Genomic DNA, 21,586 nt, shown 5'->3' on the forward strand with positions numbered 1-21,586 from the left:
TGTTAAATTGGATTTTTAAAGATTGAAATATAATTGAAAAGACCCATTTGCTTCTATGTTCAGAATTGTGTGATTTAAAAGAAATATTGTACCAATTTTTCAATTTTCCTTTATTTCCCATGTATGACCTACTATCATATTTTAAAACCTAATAGTACTTTAAACTGATGAATTATTGAATAGTACAACATCATCTTAGAATGGGAAAATGCATCACGGTTTTTCATGTTATTTTCCTCCATTTTCATGGAAGCCTTTGATCAGTTCTGCTTTGAAACTACAAAGTACAAAATATTTTAACAACCTAGCTGATTCAATGGGAGGGACACAAAATTCTAAAAAGACATTGTCTAGGATTTAGTTTTTCCTATTATGGAAAAATGGTTTTATATTTACAGTTTTGTTATAAATACAATGTTATAAGCAGACATATTACTTTTATTGATGAACGCTTACTGATTACAAATCTAATTAAACAAGTAGATGTAGGAGTATCTGAATGTCATATGTGGGTCTGCTAAAGTCTTTCTAGAAAAGGATCCATTGTGTTTTGATCAACTAGTGCTTGGACATAGTTTCTCTTTGTTTCCACTTTTTATTGACTGCCTTTCAGTGGTTTAGAATGATCTTCCTGCCCTAATTCGTTCCTTGGCTATTCCTTTGTGTAATTGGGCTTCTTTCCTACTTAATATTATCAGATTTTTGACATTTTTAAAATATATTTTCTATTATCTGATGATTGTTTTCATTTATTTATCTCTTTCTGTTATTTATTTTCAGGTTCATTTACATATGGTTTCATTACTGGTTTTAGAAATACTCTGTAGGCTTTTGTTTGTTATCTGGTTTTTGTCTTTTTGTTTTGTTTTATTTTTAGGTATGACATCTTTAATGTATGTACTAGTTCTAGGCATTTTTCCTAAAGTGAATTCACTGCAAACCCAAAAATGGAAAGAATGCATTTTATCTATAATTTAGTCCAAACATATTTCATGTCTCTGAAAACTTTTCTTTGCGTTCATTTTTTTAAAAAGCTTTCGCAAAATTTATTAAAATTTGAGAAAACATTCAGTTACTTTTCTATATGTAATTTTTTTTCAATTTCATGTAACATTGATTTCGTGTAACATACATTGTATAATTTTGTAATTAACTTGCATTTAGAGCTCAAAATGTGCTTTCTCTTTTGGCCTGTCTTACTATGCCCTGATTTTGCTTTTGTTTGTTTGTTGTGAAGATCACAGTACTGGTTTTGGATACAGGATACATATGTTAGTCAGCTATGTGACTTTAGTCACTATGTCTTTAATGATTCTTTGCCTAACTACTCTATCATTTAATTGCGAAAAAAACCCAAAAAAACCCAAAATCAGTACCTAAGTAGTGGAATTTTTCACTTTTGAAGCTTTGGTAAGTTAATACATTTTTATGTCTGATAAATATGTTCTTTTTAATATTTTATTAATTATTTTATTTATCTACATTGCAAATGTTATCCCAGTTTCCTATCTGCTAACCTGCCTATCCCCCACCCCCACTCCTACCTCTATGAGGGTGCTCCTCCAACCTTCTACCCACTTACCTGCACTCACCTCAGTGTCCTAGCTTTCCCTTACCCTGGGTCATCAAGTCACCACAGGACCAAAGGACTCTCCTCCCATTGATGCCAGATAAGGCCATCCTCTGCTACATATCCAGCTGAGCCATGGGTCCCCTATGTGTACTTTGTGGTTGGTGGTTTAGTCCCTGGAAGCTTTGGTGGGTCAGGTTGGTTGATATTGTTCTTTCTTTCTATGCTGTTGCAATCTCCTTCAGCTCCTTCAGTCCTTGCCAAATCCTCCATTGGGGACCCTGTGCTCAGTCCAGCGGTTGACTGTGAGCATCCACCTCTGTATTTGTCAGGCTCTGGCAGAGCCTCTCAGGAGATATCTATATCAGGATCCTATCAGCAAGCTTTTCTTGGCATCAGCAATAGTGTCTGGGTTTTGTCTCTGCAGATGGTATATATTCCTAAGTGGGGCACTCTTTGATTGGCCTTTTCTTCAGCTTCTGCTCTACTCTTTGTCCCTGCATTTCCTTTTGATAGGAGGAATTCTGGGTTATTATTTTAGAGTAGGGTGCATGACCCCATCCTTCAACCAGAGGCCGTGCCTATCCACTGAATATGGTCTCTATGGTTATAGCTCACCTTTGTTTGATATTTTAGCTAATGTCCTGTCTGTTGGGTCCTGGGAACCTCTTGGGTCTCTGACATCTTGGACTTTCTAGTGGCTAACCCAGTTCACTCTCCCTCACTGCTACATTCCTCCTTACAAATTCCTGACCTTCTGTACTTCTCTCCCATCTCCTTCCATATTTGAACTGGATCCCCTTTTACCCTCCCTCTTCTCATTCCCTCCCAGATCCCTCAATCCTGCTACCTCCCGAGATTATTTTCTTCCCTCTTCTGAGTAGGACTGTAGCCTCAACACTTTAGCTTGGTCTCCCTTCATCTTGGGTTTCCTATGGTCTGTGAGTTGTATTGTGGATATTCCAAGCTGGTTTTTTTTTTGTTTGTTTGTTCGTTTTGTTGGTTTGGTTTAGTTTTTTGTTTGTTTGTTTGTTTGTTTTGGTAATATCCTCTTATCAGTGAGTACATACCATGTGTGTTCTTTTGTGACAAGGTTACCGCACTTAGGATGATATTTTCTAGTTCCATCCATTTGCCTGTGAATTTCATAAATATTTTCTTTATTTACAGAAATTTCTAATGAAATTAATTTTATTGGTGAGAACTGATTTTTGGGAGAAAATCATTAAAACCCATTTGCTTCTGTGTAAAACGCTCCCTGGCCAAACTATTCATATGATTCCACCTGTCGTGTTGGAAGTATTCATGCCAGTGTAGACCTTCCCACTGTAGGAAATGTGAGCCGCTAGCAAAGAATGACAAAAGTCTCACAAATCCTGGGATGTATTGGGAGTGCCGATGTCTCTTTGAAGAAGGGATCTCATCCAGGAGGAATGAATGCCATCCTCATCGATTGCCTATCTGAGCTCTTTTAAATCACATGCCTGATAAGTATACCAAGAGGTTTACTTGAAGCAGGGTGAATATTAACTGGGAATGTCTGGATATCCAGATTTGCCGCAGAGTTCTGGAGATTTCAAAGAGACTTATTAAAGGAGCACCTGAGAGAGAGCCAATGGTGTGGAGATGTGTTTTTCAGAGGACAGAGAGGGTGTAGGGTAGATTGCGTGTAGTCAGAGCAGCAGGAAGCAATCGCTATGTGAATATCCTCTATTGCTCTTTCTAAAGCCACTAGGTCCTACAGGGAAGTGTTCAAGACATTCTTAGTCATCAGAATCTTCTGATGAGGCTGGGAACTTGAAGCATCCTAGTATGCTCAATTTAGAACACATTGGCAAGCAGCAACTTGCCAGGAATAATGGGCAGGAAATGGAGGGAGGTGTTCCCTTCCTGTCTTTCTCAGCAGTGGGTGATATAAGCAACCGGAGTTCATGTTAAGGATCCCCCTTTGCCATCCTGGGGACTTCCTCGATGACCTCTTCCAAAAAGCAAGTGGCTTGTTTGGGGGTAAATTTCCTGCCATGAGTTTTGAATAACATTTATAGCCCTCTGATTTGTTTTTGTTTGTTGTTGCTGTTGTATTTTTTTTCCTTGATGTGATTAAGATGTTTTCCAGGATAGACAAAATAGAGAAGCAGCTTGGCCAGAAAAGAATGTTTCAGGAGCTTTTCAGCATGTATGGTTTCCTAGATCCCTAACCCCATGCCTTTCTGCAAAGTTCAGAAATTAGCAGCCAACCAAGTTGTTTTTAACTGACCACTGTTTTGTTTGTTTGTTTTTAATATTCTTTTTATAAGTAGAAAGAATATAAAAGGTAGAAGGTTGTGTTGAATACCCAAAGGGGTTGTTGGGGTTCAAACACAAACCTTCCACCCACTCTAGGGAGTAGCCCTGTTCATATCTCATCATTAATGGCTGTGCACTGTCTGATCTGACACTGAGCCTTAACCTAGAAGGACTGTTTGGCAGGGCTGACAGATATCCTTTCTGGGGGGAAGTCACTCACCTTCCTCCTGTGTATCTTGTAGGCCTCCTTGACCCCTAGGTTGTGGTGCTAGCTGCCTCTCCCAGTCCTTTAGTGGTGTATTTACCCTCAGAGGCAACCAATGGATCCAGAAAGGGATAGGATTATTGGCACGATTGTGCTGCATTATTTCTGTGCCTGGGTGCTGCAGAAGCTGCACTTGCATTAAGAGGAATTCCAGGTGCTTAGTGGACATAAATTTATAAGGAGAGATGCTGAACCATGTGATGTCCTTTGGTGTGGGCAAAAGTATGTGTGCACACTAGAGTGGGCACAGGACTTTGTGCACTATGACATGCAGACCTGATGCAGGGAGAAAGTGGTCCTACTCCTACCACTCTCCAATTAGATCTCCAGTGCTGCACTCGCCTACATCCTTCTATACTGCTCCTCCTCCTTGTTCCAGGGTTTCCCAGCCCCACATTTATAGATCAGTAGTCTCCATATTGTTTTTTTTTTGAGTACTGTTAATATTGTGCATATCTATGCCAATGTTTTTACCTTTCACTGTGTTTAGACTATTGTTGTATGCAGGTTGAAAATCCAAATATAATTCCTACTTTTAAATGTCTGAAGTACAAAATTCTCCAAATACTTTTTTGATATTGTTTGTGTATATAATCTGCTTGTCTGTTTCCCACCTCTCTGTCTCTCTCTGTCTGTCTCTGTCTCTCTGTCTCTGTCTCTCTCTTTCTCTCTTCTCTTCTCTTTCTCTCTGTGTATGAGTGTGTGCGTGTGTGTGCGTGTGTGTGTGTGTGTGTGTGTGTGTGTGTGTGTGTGTGTTTTAATCAAGTGGCCATAGTTGAGTATTATCCTTAAATTTTTAAATTTTCTCCATCCTACTAATTGAGACCGTGTCTCACACTGAAGCTCACTGTCTCAACCATGCTTAAAGCCCTACCAACTTCAGTGGTTCTGTTTCTAACTGTACAGTCCTTAGACTATGGCACTGTGCCCATGCTTGTCTATGGTGACAATGATGGAGCACATATCCTCATATTTCCATAGCAACAGTTTTCTACATGGGCCATCTCTTGCCACAGCTTCAACATAGGAAACTGTTGGACATCTAAACAACATCATGTAATTTTTCAAAGTCAAAACACAAAAAAAGGAAAAATATTGTGTTACCAAGATAAAGCATGTATGAAACATGAGTGGGTTTTACCTTTAGGATTGACTTCAAAATATTTAATTTTGCATATTTAAATATTCCAAAGTCTGAGAAATTCCAAAAATTTGTACCACTCTGGCCTCACAAGACTTTTTGCTTTTCTGTACTCTGTTTCTATTTGCCTTTCCCTGGTAGGTTTCTGATTCAACAATAGAGTTCTCTGTGTTTTGAAAAGCTGTTGGGAAGCAGGACAGTCATATTCTGCTTAAAATCAGTGTGTCAACAAGATTTTCTTAACTCTGGCACTTTCCAATATACAAAAAAGATGATATAATAGTGTTTATTACCATGTTTCTATCAGTGTTTCAGGAACTAATTTGTGAATCTGTTAGTATTCAAGGTTTTTATTTCATAGTAATGAATACTCTAGTGTAATTTGGTTCTACATAACCTATAAAATAAGAGTTAAAATAAACAATCAAACTGCGAAATCGATTTTTAAAACACTCAAAATAATGAATACTATTTAAGAATCCAAAAATGTAAATGAAAGGTGTAAGACTTTCAGTTAATAAAGAAAGTGGGAGGACTCCTTTTGTATCTAACACTCATTAGGTTACACAATACACTTCCTGGAAATGTTACTAATTAGGAAGGTAATGCTGACTTTGTGAGTTAAAACAAGCTATGATATTAAAGACACACATAGGGGAGAGAGCAGATCACAGACTTTACTAAGTACGGTTTATGGTGACATTTTTATAAGCTTCTTAGGATGGAGGGGTAACAAGAATCAGGATACTATATGTGACAAAAGAATCTCTTTCCAATGAAAGGAACAAAAGGTCATACGAAAAATTAGGGTGACAAAATGCATGGCATACTGAGTTTACGAATAGTCTCACAGCAAATACAGAGGTGGAGGGCAAAGTGAGATAATTACATTAAGATTATTGTTTGTTTCTCTGTCTCTGAATATGTAGGACAGTTGGGTTCATGTAAATGCAGTTATACTGAAGACTTGCTCTCATGACTGTTAAGAAAGCATTTCTACTCTCAGGATTACGAAAATCAAAGCAGTATAATCAACTTTTAAAATTTAGGAAGGAAACTTGACAAAGAAACAATTGAACAGTTCATAGTATTTTTTAATTATAAGTCACTGTACAGCCTAATAGTGGAAACATAAGTATATACTTTTAGTCTATAGGAAAACATTAGTGAAAATTTAACAACGGATTATGTTAAGTCATGTAAACCCTGTCTTACATTATTTCACTCAAAACCTTGTAAAACGAATAATTCTCATTTTAGAACATTTCTTCAGTTCCTTAAAGTACATATCTATAGTTACATAATTCCTAAGTAATATTTCACAGGGAAAAGAAAAACAGTAAACTTAGCATTAACAAAGTCTCTAAATGCCTTGGTTTTCAAAGAAGTATGTCCACTTGAAAACAAAAAAGCACATCTGCTGTCATATCTGCACATTTTTGTCTGAGCGAAATCTAACTTTTAAGTAGACCATGTTGTCCAGTGAATGTTATTCTCAAAGGAAATCATCATATCAAAAAACCCTCATTATTTATTACAGCCCATATTGTGTATTATGCTATAATTTCAGGGAAAAAAGGAAATCTTAAGAAAAGAATTTTCATCAGTATCTTGGCTGCCAGACTTAAACTTTTTCTTCTCAGATGTGAAAATAGAGAGACTTTGAGGGATGATTTCTGGTTTCCATGGGCTCCAGGGTAATCATTTTCAGAACTCTGACAGAAATCTTTGTTGGACTTTCTTCTGTGATTAAGTTCTGTCTGAAACACTCCTCTGTCTCCTCTTGACATACCTAAGCTAGATAATCTCAGACTTATCTCTAGCCTGTTTCATTTTCCACCTAGTAGAGAAGTTGTTTAAAAATTATCTACTAGATTAATTTCCATTCCAGTGACACACAGTTCTTCCAATTCAGTATTTCTACACAAAAATCAAGATTCAGCTTTATAAGGTAACTAATAAATCACCTTGGTTTTTTTCCCATCCTTCATCTTTTGTGTCTTATTTTAGAAATGGCACTGATAAAAATTTTAAGTGTCAATGTTACTTTAAATGTTCAATGATTCCAAACCAAACATAAAGAGAGGACATTTAATTAGTGCATTTTTGTTATCTTAAATTTTTTAATGTTTTTGCATCTAAAAACTAATGTATAGTTTTACAAATGGTGAACTTGTGTTGCTGATTTATCTGACCACATCAGTCATCTGTTTGCATTCCCTTAAGTACATTCATATCTACTCATGTAACATTCTGGGAAATGTCATGAATTATACCACAGTTATATTTGAAAAATCTATACTCTCCATGGTTTTGTATAAAAGATAAATAAATTACAATAATATATATTTGTTACAAGTACTAGCACATATTTATTGTAAATTATATTTGTTGTATTCCTCTTTAGCTATAGAACAGAAGTGGGAATCAGCCTTCTTATATCCAATACAAAATCTCATGATTGCTAACGAGTGCTTCTGCTGTATTTGTACTGGGATTTATTCAAGATGTTTTGGTTCAAGAAACAAAATTGAATCTTTCCACTGTTGTTGAATAATAACCAGGGGTAGAAAGTTCAAATGTTGGAGAAGACCTTTAGAAAAATATTCTTAAGTTATTTTCATTTAATAAATTTGACAACTTTAAATATTTATGACTTCCATCAATATAAAATATATTGAATCAATAGACATAGGTTTATAATATACTCAATCTGTATATGATGCGAGACAAGGATGAACTAATTTAACATATCTGCATTCCTGTCAATTTCATTTGTGTGTTTATTATCAAACTTAGGAACCTACCATATTAAAATTAGATTGGTCTTAAGGGTGGTAAAAAAATGCACATTTTCTTAGTTGTAATCTACTCCTTTATAACTCAAGCTGATACATTAATAAGCTTCATGTAATATTTTCATAACCCATGTATTACACAGTTTTGTAATTTGTTCTTCCGTTTGCTTAGCTTTGTTGTGACTTTTTAACTTATAACTACTTTTTATTTAACCTTCTCTCAGAAAATACTCCACAAAGCCTCATCTAAACATGGTATTTGTTAATAAAATAGAACGCGATTCTTAGATGAGTAAACAATATAGTATTCTATTTAATTATTGTCTTCATGATTAAATCACAGGCAAATAGGTTGGAATATACTGGAAAAGTAGTAGACACTGGCAATATTCATACAACGAATATAGCCTTCAACTATGTTTAGAAAAGGGATTTGCTGAGTCTAAACGATGACATGCTGTTTCAGTTCTCTCATGCACATATTTTTTTATCCATGGTTAATAGTCTCTCCCGACTTGCATACCCAAAAACTTTCCTGAGAATCACTTCTGTAGCAATTCTGTTATTATTACAAATATTTTATTTTAATAAGTTACAGTTTGACATTTTAAAATGCCGATAGATTCTGGTGTTGAGTTTAAATTAAAAGAAATCAAGTATGTGGCTAAAGACACAGTATTTTGGGGGTTCTCATAGAGAAAAAATAAGTTCTAGAAATACAAGTTGCACTGGATCTAATAAATAATAAAAATATTTTTAATATTACATTAAAGGATTTTGAGTTCAAAGTCACAATGTCAGACAGTCATCTGCACATATCTATATACATGGTCTTGAAGCTTGCACTAGATATATTGTTTTACTGGCAAGCCTGAGAGCTTACTATATGAAGAGGCTGAAAAAGTTCTTAAACATCAGGATGTGCTACACATTTTTCTTCTCTTGTTTCTATGCTCCTAATGAAGATGCTTAGGCTGCTCCTCAAAACAATCATGTAGGATATAAACAACATCAAGAGTTTTACAGCTAAGATTATTGAGTTCCTTCTAACACCCAGAGATTTGTGTCTGGAGCTCTGTGACACACTAAAGAATTTACCCATACTGCAACACAGGACCCAGGCCATGTTTCTGCCCAACACGTTAAAAATTCTGTAAGCGAGAATATTTTAAGTAGTTTCTTCCATTACAGCATAATACGAAGACTTATTCTTAGAATGCTCTAGTAACGAGTAATCTGCGATCATCATAGCTTACATTCAAAGAAAATTTCTATCTGCATAGATATGTATAGGTACTATACACTTACAATTATTTTTAATTTAAATGAGCATTTTATTTTTAAACAGTTTTCATGTATTTATTCTATCATATATTACATCTAACATCAGTTTCCCTCTCTCCCTCCTCCAACTACCACCTCAATATCCCTACCACCTTCTTCCTCACAATACACCCATGTCTGTTTCCCTTCAGGAAAGGGCAAGCCTCCCATGGATATCAACCAAACATGGCACACCAAGTTGCAGTAAAGTTAGTCCATTCCTTTATACTAAGGCTGGACTTGGAAAACCAGGAGGACAAGCAGATTAAAGTCTCAGAATCAGCCTCCAACCCCTCTTTTAGGAGTTCTACAAAAATACCTAGCTATAAATCTATGACATATATTCAGAGGTCTTAGGCTAGACCCATGCAGGCTCCCTGATTGTCAGAAATCTATAAATCTAGCTTAGTTGATTCAGTGGGTTTTCTTGTGTCCTTGATACCTCTCACTCCCTCAATTTTTTGTCCTACTCCTCTTCAGGATTTCCCAAGCTCCACCCAGTGTTTAGCTGTGGTTCTCTGCATCTGTTTCCACCAGTTGCAGGATGAAGCCTCTCTGATGACAATTGCATTAGGCAGAAATCTGAGTACAGCAGAATATCATTAGGCATCGTTTCCTTGATATTTGTTTTTTGGCCAGTCATTGAGCTCAGCATTTCCTAAATTGAACTTTTTCCTTAATTGTTGCTCCTCATTTGTTAGTGCACTTGTAAATAACGTAGTGCAATACAGAACAGAGAATCAGGAAAGCTTCAGAGAGGCTTCCACCACTAAACAGAAATAAGGCTAAATGATATGCCTTCAAAAACATCAGTATAAGGCTTCTCCTACTCTGGAATAAACGAAATTTTATGTTTTGTTGTTGCTGTTGTTATTGTTGTTGCTTATTGGATATTTTTTATTTATATTTCAAATGTTATCCCCTGTCTTGGTTTCAAGTTACAGTCACCCTATCTCATCCTGTCTCCCCCTCCTTGTATGAGGATGTTCCCCCATCAAACCTCCCACTCCTTCCTTCTTCCCCACCCTGACATTCCCCTCCGTTAGGAGTCCAGCCTTGACAGGACCAAGGGCTTCTCCTCCCATTGGTGCCCAACAAGACCATCCTCTGCTACACATGCAGCTGGAATCACGGATCTGTCCATGTGTACTCTTTGGATGGTGCTTTACTCCCTGGGAGCTCTCGCTGGTTGGAATTGTTCTTACGGGGTTGCAAACACCTTCAGCTCCTTCAATAATTTCTCTAAGTCCTCCACTGGGGACCCCATTCTCAGTTCAATGGTTTGCTGCAAGCATTTGCTTCTGTATGTACTTCTTGGCATCAGCAATATTGTCTGGGTTTGGTGGCTTTATGTATATGACCTGGATCCCCAGGTAGGCAGGCTCTGAATGACCAGTCTTTCAGTCTCTGCTCCAAACTTTGTCTCCATATCTCCTCCTATGAGTATATCTTTTCCCCCTTCTAAGAAGGACTGAAGCATCTGCACTTTGGTTGTTTTTTAAGGTTCATGTAGTCTGTGGATTGTATCTTAGGTAATCTGAGATTTTGGACTAATATCCACTTATCAGTGAGTGCATACCGTGTGTGTGTGTGTGTGTGTGTGTGTGTGTGTGTGTGTGTGTGTTTTGTGTTTGGGTTACCCAACTCAGGATGATATTTTCTAGTTTCATCCGTTTGCCTATGAATTTCATGTAGTCATCGGTTTTAATACCTGTAATCCATTTGTAGATGTAACACATTATCTGTATCCATTCCTTTGTTGAAGGGCATCTGGGTTCTTTCCACCTTCTGGCTAGTACGAGACGATATGAAAATAGTGGAGCATGTGTTCTTGTTATATGTTGGAGCATCTTTTGGGTATATGCCCAGAAGTGATATAGATAGGATTTCAAGTAATATTATGTCCAGTTTTCTTAGGAGCCTCCAGACTGATTTCCAGAGTGGTTGTACTAGCTTGCAATCCCACCAACAATAGAGGAGTGTTCCTCTTTCTCCCCATCCTAGCCAGCATCTGCTGTCACCTGAGTTTTTGATCTTAGCTATTCTGACTAGTGGGAGGTGAAATCTCAGGGTTGTTTTCTTTGCATTTCCCTGATGAATAACTATGTTGAACATTTCTTTAGGTACTTCTCAGCAATTCAATATTCCCCAGCTAAGAATTCTTGTTTTAGTTCCATACCCCATTTTTAATAGAGCTATTTGATTTTCTGGGTCTAAAATCTTGAGTTCTTTGTATATATTGGATATTAGCCCTCTATTGGATGTAAGGTTGATAAACATCTTTCCCAATCTGTTGGTCGTCAGTTTGTACTACTGACAGTGTCCTTTGCTTTACAATTGCTTTGCAATTTTATGAGGTCCTATTTGTCAATTCTTGATCTTAGAGCATAAGCCATTGGTGTTCTGTTCAGGATATATTCCCCAGTATCCATGTGTTCAAGGCTCTTCTCCAATTTTTCTACTATTAGTTTATAGTGTATCTGGTTTTTGGCTTTCCCTGACATTCTTCCCCTTGACAGACTCATTGTGCTAGCACCATCTGTCTCCATTTTGAGTACAAACACAGAAGGAAGTTCACTCTGCAGTTCGTTGTGCATGTAAATTGACTGTTTAGCAAGACTCAAAATGCAACAGAGTGATGACTTACTTACTCCTGAAAGTTAAAAGGGTTTGTCCTGATATTAAAGTAGTAAATGTTACTGTTATGGTAGGTTCAGACTCAGCTACTTATCCTTAATAGGCCAAATGAACTAATAAATAATAATTAGAAAGAGGAGGTAGAAGAGGAAAAAGGTCCAGTGCCACACATCCCGGGTCCACCCTTGCCATCCTAACACTTACATTAAAATACAGGGCAAGATAGATGCAGAACTAAACACTTTGGGTCGAGGTTTAATTCCTCCTGTCATTATGTTGGTTCTAGTCTCTCTAGTAAGGTGGTGTGATAAGTTTTCATTCTGTGTAAGCTCTTTCTGAGAGACAAAGTTTCACTCTTGCTGACACAATAATTCAAGACCTTTTTCTTTTTCCCAATCAGTGATTTTTTTAAGGGACATTCCAAGTCATTTGGGTATTTCCTCAATAGTCTGACAGTCAAACTGAAGGACATAAGCATCCTATTAAATATCATCATTACTGCAAGTATTGCTACATAGATCATATATAAACAGTTACTCTAAAGACATATGTGGAAATCTATCATAAGAATGTAAATATACCAGAAATGTGAGATAAATACACCCTCATCTAAGAGGAAGACACTTAACAATTGCAATAGCCTACTCAGTGACTACATCAAGGGATTTACGAATAACTGCTTATTTTTTCAAATAAATTCAGATTCTTTAAACTCCTCTGCTGGATCCGTGTATATGAAATGTTTTTTAGCCTGTTCATCTGTTCATGGGTATAGTCCCTGCTACATGGTTCACTTCTGTGGCTTCAGTTGTCCCACAGAACCCATGGATAGTTTGACTAAGCTATACTGAGCAACTCAACTCAGACATTAAATATTTTCTCATCTAACTCCCACAGATTCTCTTTGCCTTCATCAGCATTCTGTCTGTTACCAATCCTGTTAGGATATCTTAAATTCTGCTGTTGCTTTGTTTTGTTTTCTCTCGCTTAATTTATTTACTTATTCACTTTACATCTCAGTCTCAGCATACCCTCCCTCTTCTCCTCACAATCCCACCTTCAGATCTTCCTATACTGGAGCCTCCTTCTCTTTCTCTTCACAGAAAGGAAAGCTCCCCATCAGTACAGATCTGCCTTGGTACATCACAAATCACCAGGACTAGGTGTATACTCTCTTACCAAGGCCAGGCATGGCAACCCAGCAAGGTGAAAGGAATCCAAGGGAAGGAAACACAGTCAGAGTCAGCCCATACTCCACTTGTAAGGAGACCAGCATGGAGATCATGCTGCACATCTGGTACATATGTGTAGGGGACATAGTTCCAGCCCATAAATGTTCTTTTGTTGGTAGTCCAGTCTTTATGAGACCACCAGTGTACAGATTCTTGCATTTTTACATATTTACACATATTAAAAATTTGCTATGAACATCATTTTTCAATTGTCTATTTTTACTCATTTACAGCAAGAATTGAACTGGTTCTGTATTAAACGTTTGAAACAACACCTGTCTAAATTTCAGAGTAGCGAAAAATGTTTCAATCCTTTTAATATCTTACCATTTCTTGTCTGAGAATCCAGTTATACACTCCAGCTTTTGTTAGTTTTTTTTTATTTCATTATTCTGGTTTGTTTTCTGAACATGAATATTGAGAGTGCTACATGAATTCAACATGATCCTTCAGAGGTGGTCCTTCACTCATTTCAATTTAGTTGATTTTCACTTATCCTTCAGCATCAAGTGTTCTCTCTGAAGCTCTTTCCACAGTGGATAAATCTGATTTTAAGCAGCATCAATGGTCTTTTAAATTATTCAGGAATTTAAATAATTCACTATGAATTTCATTTATTTAGTTTCCTTTTCCTTATGGAATTATTTGATTATACTATTCACAAAATCTCCAGTATGTAAGGTTGATATGTTACTTTCCTCTTAAGAATTCATTGAAATTTCTCAGGAAATCATGAGTTAATTCTCCACATTCTTTCACCTTTGACTCTCTAGTTTCTCAACATATACCCATTCCAGTGATGACCTATCATAAAGCCCTAACTGGTGATCTCAATCTCAAGCACACATACATTGGACAAAATGTGTGAATAACGCTAAGTTAAACATAGCCACAAGCAATGATGCTTTAATCTTACTTAGAAGGAGCAAAAAAATAAATTAAAAGAGGCAGATGGAGGGAGAGAACTGGGTGGGAGAGAGACAGGAAGGGGAGTTTAGGATGAGGTGTGAGGAATGACAGGAAGAATGGCTAGATGAGCATGAGATGAATGGAAATCTACAACTGATATTGGTTGAGAGGTAGGGGGTATCTGCAGGAAGAGACAGAGGCCTGGATTAAGAGAGGCACCCAAGAATCAATAGGGGTGTCCTTAGCTGTGACTCACAGAACTGGGGATACGAACCTGAAGACAGTGCCTCCTGTAGCCAGGCATGAAACTCAATGGAGCAATAGGAACCAACCCACCCCCAACATTCTGAAGCAAAACATTGTCTAGGAGAAATGCAGGCACTGGGAGATGGAGAAGAGACTGGGGGAGTGACCAAAAAATAACCTGCCCAATTTGTGTCCCATCCCACAGGCAAGCACTAATTCCTGACGTTATTAATGATACTCTGCTATGCTTGGTGACAGGAGTCCACCAAGGCTGTCCTCTGAGCGGCTCCACTGAGGAGATGACTCAGACTGATGCACATATTCAAAACCAGTGTAGGGAGCTTGGGGACTCTTATAGAAGAACAGGAGGAAGGAGAAGGATTACAGCCTCTAAGGGGATATGAACTCCACAGGGAGGCCAACAGAGTCAACTAACCTGGACTCTTGGGGCTCTCAGAGACTGAACTGCTAACCAAATAACATTAAAGGACTGGACCCAGACCTCTCTGCAAACATGTAGCAGATGTGCATGTTGGTCTTTATGTGGGTCCCAAATTACTGGAGCTGTGAGTATCCCAAAAACTGTTGCCTGTCACTTTGTTGGATATTTTCTTGTAGCTGGGCTACCTTGTCTGAGGCTCAGCGGAAGAGGATGCACCAAGCCTTGCAGAGACTTGATGTGACAGGGTGGGAGAAAACACAGGAGGACTTCCCCAGGTTCAGAGAAGAAGCAGAGAGGGGATGGTGGGAGGAGGTGACCAGGATGGGGGCAATGAGCAGGATGTAAAGTGAAGAAGTAAAACAGTAGTCATATTAATAATAATAATAATAATAATAATAATAATAATAATACGACAAAGCAAAACAAAGAAAACGTTCTAACATGGCAATTTTTCATTTTTCCCTATATTTTATAAGTTTATGATATGTACTTATCATATATAATAAACTATAATATATAATATACTATATAATATATATACATATATACATGTCTGCATAAATAATTGTTTTATATAGGTATGTACCAGATTAAAACTAATATTTAATATGATGTGTTAAAATAGATGATATAATAAAATACCAGATATTAAGATATCAGAATAATAATATGATATGTATATATCATTAGTTGGAAAATAGGAGATGAAGAATTTTTTAGTGAAGTGGTCTGATGCTGCTTGTATTATAATATTAAAATCCTGCTTGCCTGTAGAGATAAGAGAGTCCACATGTACATCTAAGAAAGGCTATGCGACCTTGCCCCCATGTTATTTCTGATTGCTAAATAAATTACTAAACCGGGGCAGAATTGATAAAGGTATGACTTGGGTTCATGGGCTTGGGGAAGAGGAAAGAGGAAGGTAGAGAGAGGAAAAGATACCATGGGGTAAGAATCCTAAAATCTTAACCATGGCAGCTAGAGATTTGAAGTCAAGACTAGTCAGAACATAGTAGGCAATAATTCAGGATTATTAATAAGAGAGTACATTTTAATAGCACAGAGAGTAGATACCTGCCCAGCTTTAGTACTGATGAAGGCTAATTATAAGTTAAAAGTTATGTGTGTCTTTTATGTGGGAATAGAATAAAGGCTGGGCAGCAGTCCCTGATTGAGATTAAATACTCTGCAAAAGAATTTGACTTCTCAGAAGTTATATTTCATTTGTATGCACAAAATCACAGAGCAAAGAGCAAATGCAATCTATTCATTCAAAGGAAGAAGGAAAGGTGCAAAACATATATATATATATATATATATATATATATATATATATATATATATATGGAGTTTAGTAGTGTGTGATCTTGATTGTTATTATGACCCACAGTTTGGTATAGAGATACTCAATATAAAACTTTTTTTTTAAATGTTGTAACTTTTTAAATCTTCATTGCAAATTATGTTATGTCTAGTTAATGGAACAAATAAGAACACCAGTTTGAGCTCTATTATACCCTGCCATTTCCATAATTACCAAAACCTTCTAATGAATACTAGCTTTACATTTCGTTCTTGAAAGAACAAGATTTTAGGACTTAGTAGCAAGACCATTCTTATGTCTTCTCATTAAAGTGAAGAAAACATTAGCATAATGTTTTCTGAAATGCACCACAGCACCTACAAAAGTTTTCCTGAAGTCAGAGTAAATAAAAATCATAATCGTTGCTCATTTCCTGTGTTCTGTCATCATTTTCCGGCTCAAACAGCAAACATTTATTCACAGCTCCCATGCAAATGTCACACAATATCATTGATTTCAGTTTTTCATTAAAGTTATTATGTTACAAGCAATTAAAACATAAATAACAAATACTCAGTGTTTGGATGTCTGGATGATCACTATGACACGAGGTTAAAGATCTGTATCATTGAATCCCACTTGTAGATTCAATAAGTCTTCAAAATGACTTCTTATACATGTTTAAATTTTACTTTTTAAAATTATTTTAATCTTTTTTAGTCTAGTCATTACCCGCCTTTTGTTCTTCCCTCTTTTGTTCATCCCATTCCTCTTAGGAAACTCAAGAAAGTGGGGTTTCTTTAACAGACTCCTTTGTTCCTCCAATGAAGCATTCAGCATAGTACTCTATTGATGTTCCAACTCTCTGTCCCTCTGCTTGACTCTTTGAGCTTCAGGTCACTGATAGTAACTTTTGTTAGGTTTGGGTTATGCTATTCCCGGAATATGGGGGTTATGAAACCCCTTTGTAACTGGATCGTCTACTTACAAGTTCATCTTTCACATATAAATCAAGCTAGAGCATGTTATCTTTTACCCATTTGAACTTGCATACATTGATATTATCATTTAAAAATTGAAGGGTTATACATCCTTTTATTTTGGCAGAAGTTGCAATTTCAAAATAAAATACTTACTCTTTTTTTTTTTACTTACCTCTCATGAATACAGGTATGAGGTCTTATGGGACATATTTAAATTCAAGGCCTGTATAGGTCCTAGCATCCAGAAATCCAGTATAATATACGAATCAGATATCTATCTATACATGGAAGGAAGTTTCTCAGGGAAAAAATGAGGGGGAAAAAACCAGCAGAATTTGCATTCTCCCAAAGCAAATATGTAAATGAATCCTTGAGGGGAAATATAGAAAAGAGGAAAAAGAAAATGCACATTAAAACTAACAATCTGAGATTAAAAGTGAAATTAACAAACAAGCATAAGAGCAAGGCAAAATTTCCACCAGCCTAGAGGCAGTTGGAACATGGAAAATCACCACTGTGTTATCTGGGACTTCATGGCTTATTTTTTATTGATCACACATGCATTTATTCTGTTACACATCCAAATATGAATAAAATATTTACTAGTTGATATTAGTTTTCCTGCAGTATCTCCATATGTGAGGGCACAATAGTGAAAAATATAGACAGTCCCACAAATTTATTATTAAAGCAATTGAATGATCACGGATATGGAGAGAGTTAAAGGAGGAATAGATTTTGTATTCTCCATTAAATAAGAAATCTAAGGACTGGACAAACCCTAACTGAGATGTGATTACAGAGATAAAGCAAAGCAGTGGTGAGCTGGTTCCCAAAACAGAGTATGGATGACTCTTGCTTAGAAAATAAATTGTCTCACTGAACAGCTAGCATTTAATGTTTATGCTTACTTTTAAAACCATGCATAGTATTGTCTTCAGAATTTACCTACTACTAGACTATTAAGATAATTTTTCCTACTTTTGCATTAAGAAGTATTGTCTACAAAATTAGGTTTTTTGTACTTTTGTCCTATGTCTATATAGAGCTCATTTCCAGGGCATATAAAGTGTGTAAGATTGTGGATGGTCACTGACAGCGTCTGCCAAGAATTCCAGATAATGTGGCACTCCAAGATATCTACACTTTTAAATTTTAGACCTGTGGTCTCTATGGTCTCACTAGCTGCATGTCCATATCAGAATGGAATTGTAGGACTGCAAAAAAAAAAAAAATGAAGTCTGTGTCTCTTGCAGCACTCCGGTCAGTCTTCAAGTGTTCAATGTCTGTGTATTCCTAACATTGAGCAGTAATTGGAAAAGAAAATGAAAGTAAAGTGAATTTTATAAGCTAAGTGCCATATGAGGTGGAATGTTATACTTTCAATGGGCAAGTTAAGAATTACCTCCTTGCAATAGACAGTGATCCATTACAGTGAACTGCGAATGATCAAAAAGCAGAAAACAAGTGACCTTGTGGGAACCAGCTCAGGTGACACATCTGTAACACAAATCTTGTACCCAAGGCTTAGAGATCAATGAAAACCAGGAGTGGAAAGATAGCGAGACCCATATGACTAAATTTGATGGAAAATTGCCTCTCCTAAAAATGTCAAAGTAGCTATCCTCCAGAAAGTCCTCAACATGGCTACCTATATATGACCTAAACAAGGTAAAAATGGCACTAATAGGTACCTTACCATGGAAGAATGAAACACACGGGGTCCTTACTCCAAACAAAGAGAGAGCCAACAAAGAAATGCTGGGAGTGAAAAAAATATCATCCTGAGGGATGTAAGCCAATCACCAAAAAGCACACACGGTATGCACTTGCTGATTAAGTTGATAGTAGCCCAAAAGCTCGGACTACCAAAGATATAATCCACAGACCACATGAAGTTCAAGAATAAGGCCAACTAAAGTGTGGATGCTTCAGTCCTTCTTAGAAGGGGGAACAAAAATACTGATAGGAGGAGATATGGAGTCAAAGTTTGGAGCAGACACTGAAGGACTGGCCATTCAGAAACTGACCCACCTGGGGATCCAGCCCATATACATACATACAGCCCTGAAACCCAGACAATATTGCTGATGCCAATAAGTGCCTGCTGACAGGAGCCTGATATAGCTGTCTCTTGAGAGGCTCTGCCACAGCATGACAAATACAGAGGCAGATGGTCACAGTCAACCTTTGAACTAAGAACGGGGTTTCCAATGGTAGTGTTAGAGAAAGGATTGAAGGAGCTGTAGGGGCTTACAACCCCATAAGAACAATATCAGCCAACCAGACTCCCAGGGATTAAACCACTTCCCAAAGACTGCACATGTACTGACCCATGGCTCCAGCTGCATATGTAGCAGAGGATGGCCTTATTGGGCACCAATGGAAGAAAAGCCCTTGGTTCTGCCAAGGCTGGGCCCCCAGTGTAGGGGAATGTCAGGGTGGGGAGATGGGAAGAATTGGGTGGTTGGGTGTGGGAAAGCGACTAACATTTGAAATGTAAATGTAAAAAAAAATCCCTTAAGAATACGACTAAATAGGAAATCTTGCTTTAAGAAAAAAAAAAGAAAGGAAATACTGGGAGTAGAAGTAGTCCTCGGGAGCAGGGGGACACTTAAATTGCAACCCAGTTTTATTCCCTCCGTTTGAAGGTTTCCAAACTTGCATTTGAGATACTTTGTGTTTTTACAAAGAATGTGCCACTCCAGAAAGCATGACCAATGTGAGAAAAGGCTCTTCAGGCTTTGAGGGAGCCATATTATGTTTCCAACTGATTAGCCTAAGAATCACTTATTTCTAATTCACTTGCAATTTGGTTTAGATATTTTGCTCAGAATTCAACCCTAAAGGATCTCCACTTGCTTTCTCTGCAGAAAACAGTGAACCATATAATTTATACGATGATTAAATAATTTTGTTCTATGAACTTCAGATTTTAAAAGTTAAATACTCTGTCATGGGCAGGAACATACTGTGTCTGTCCCTGAACTTTGAAATTAGGGAGGAGGATGCTTCTTCTACAGTATCTACAGGAAAATGTTCGCCCTCTCTGAATTTTAAAACCATAACAACTTCCTGTAGTTTCCTAACTAGTGTGCTGGCAGTCATGATTTCTATCTGTGAGGGAAAATATGCTAGTTAATGCACATATTTTTGACAAATCATAGAACCAACTGATCACCATGGAATTATAACGCCATCTGAAATATATTTATTATAAACACATATAGAAGATGATATTTAATTGCATATATTATGATCTTAAAGGTTGTCTTATTACTATTAATAAATATCTGTTTGGACTGAGTTTAATTATTTTTTAACTTTAAAGATAGCTCTTAAGGGTAGTTATTGGAAATTGTATATGTTAGGTACATTAAATTGTCTATGAGTAATTCAGTCTTTCGTTGATACCCCTAACCAACCAGTTATTACTCTAAAAGGTGCTTATATTCATCAATTTCTTTTTACCATTTTATCTGGCATATAAAATAAATTATTCAGATTAAAATATTTTAAGCATTATACATACTTTTCTTAATAAAGGTGAACACAAAGCTATACGCTGACCATCACAATACTAGCTAAAATAATTACTTATTAATTTATTGTTTGTTATAATTAGAAATGATTTTATAACAAAGAGTACTATGAAAATAACTGCTTTTTTATAAAATGGGTTTTGGACATGTACACAGAAAAGTAATATTACTCTTATTTTGTTTTAGTGCTAAAAGTTTTCAGACTGTCTCCTCTATAGCCCATATTGCCTATATGAGCTTATTATATAACCCAGTTGGCTTTAAACATGCCATTCTTTTACCTGAATCCTTGTGAGCTATGATAGCAAGTATATGACACCACATTCAGTAGAGATATTTTTCTCAATAAATGTAATCAAATTCAATTCTGGGGTCCATTGAAATATTTAACCTAAGCTTTAGCTAAATGGAGTTGACATTACTTTCATTCATCAGAAATGACAGTCTTACAGAGACTCTGCCCTTGGACAGTTTTCCAGATCTTGGGGGACTAGTTCACAGTTTATCCTGGTTTCTGTTTTCTCTTGTGTATTACATGCATGAAGGTCTGCTCTGTGTAGCTTATTTGTGACAATATTTAGCTCAACCAGGTTGTGGATTTAACTAGTATATGGTGAGCACACCTTTCAATATGACACTTAAGTTTCACTTTGGAATTAATGTTTACCTAAATTGTTAGCAAAGGGAATGGGCAGAGGCCTTTTTAACACCTTAGCAAGATGTCTTTTCAGCTTTTGCAATTTCAGAGTAGAATTTAAAATTTACCAACTCTTCCTGCATTTCATATTGATACTTCTGTGTCAACAAATAATGCAAAATGACAGTTAACAAACCAACAAACAGAAAGTAAAACCATTAACAATTTCATATCCACTGTATAGGAAAGGATTAGTAGTATTATCAGTGTCA

This window comes from Rattus norvegicus, chromosome 2 (genome assembly GCF_036323735.1).
Source record: "Rattus norvegicus strain BN/NHsdMcwi chromosome 2, GRCr8, whole genome shotgun sequence".
Classification (NCBI taxonomy): domain Eukaryota; kingdom Metazoa; phylum Chordata; class Mammalia; order Rodentia; family Muridae; genus Rattus; species Rattus norvegicus.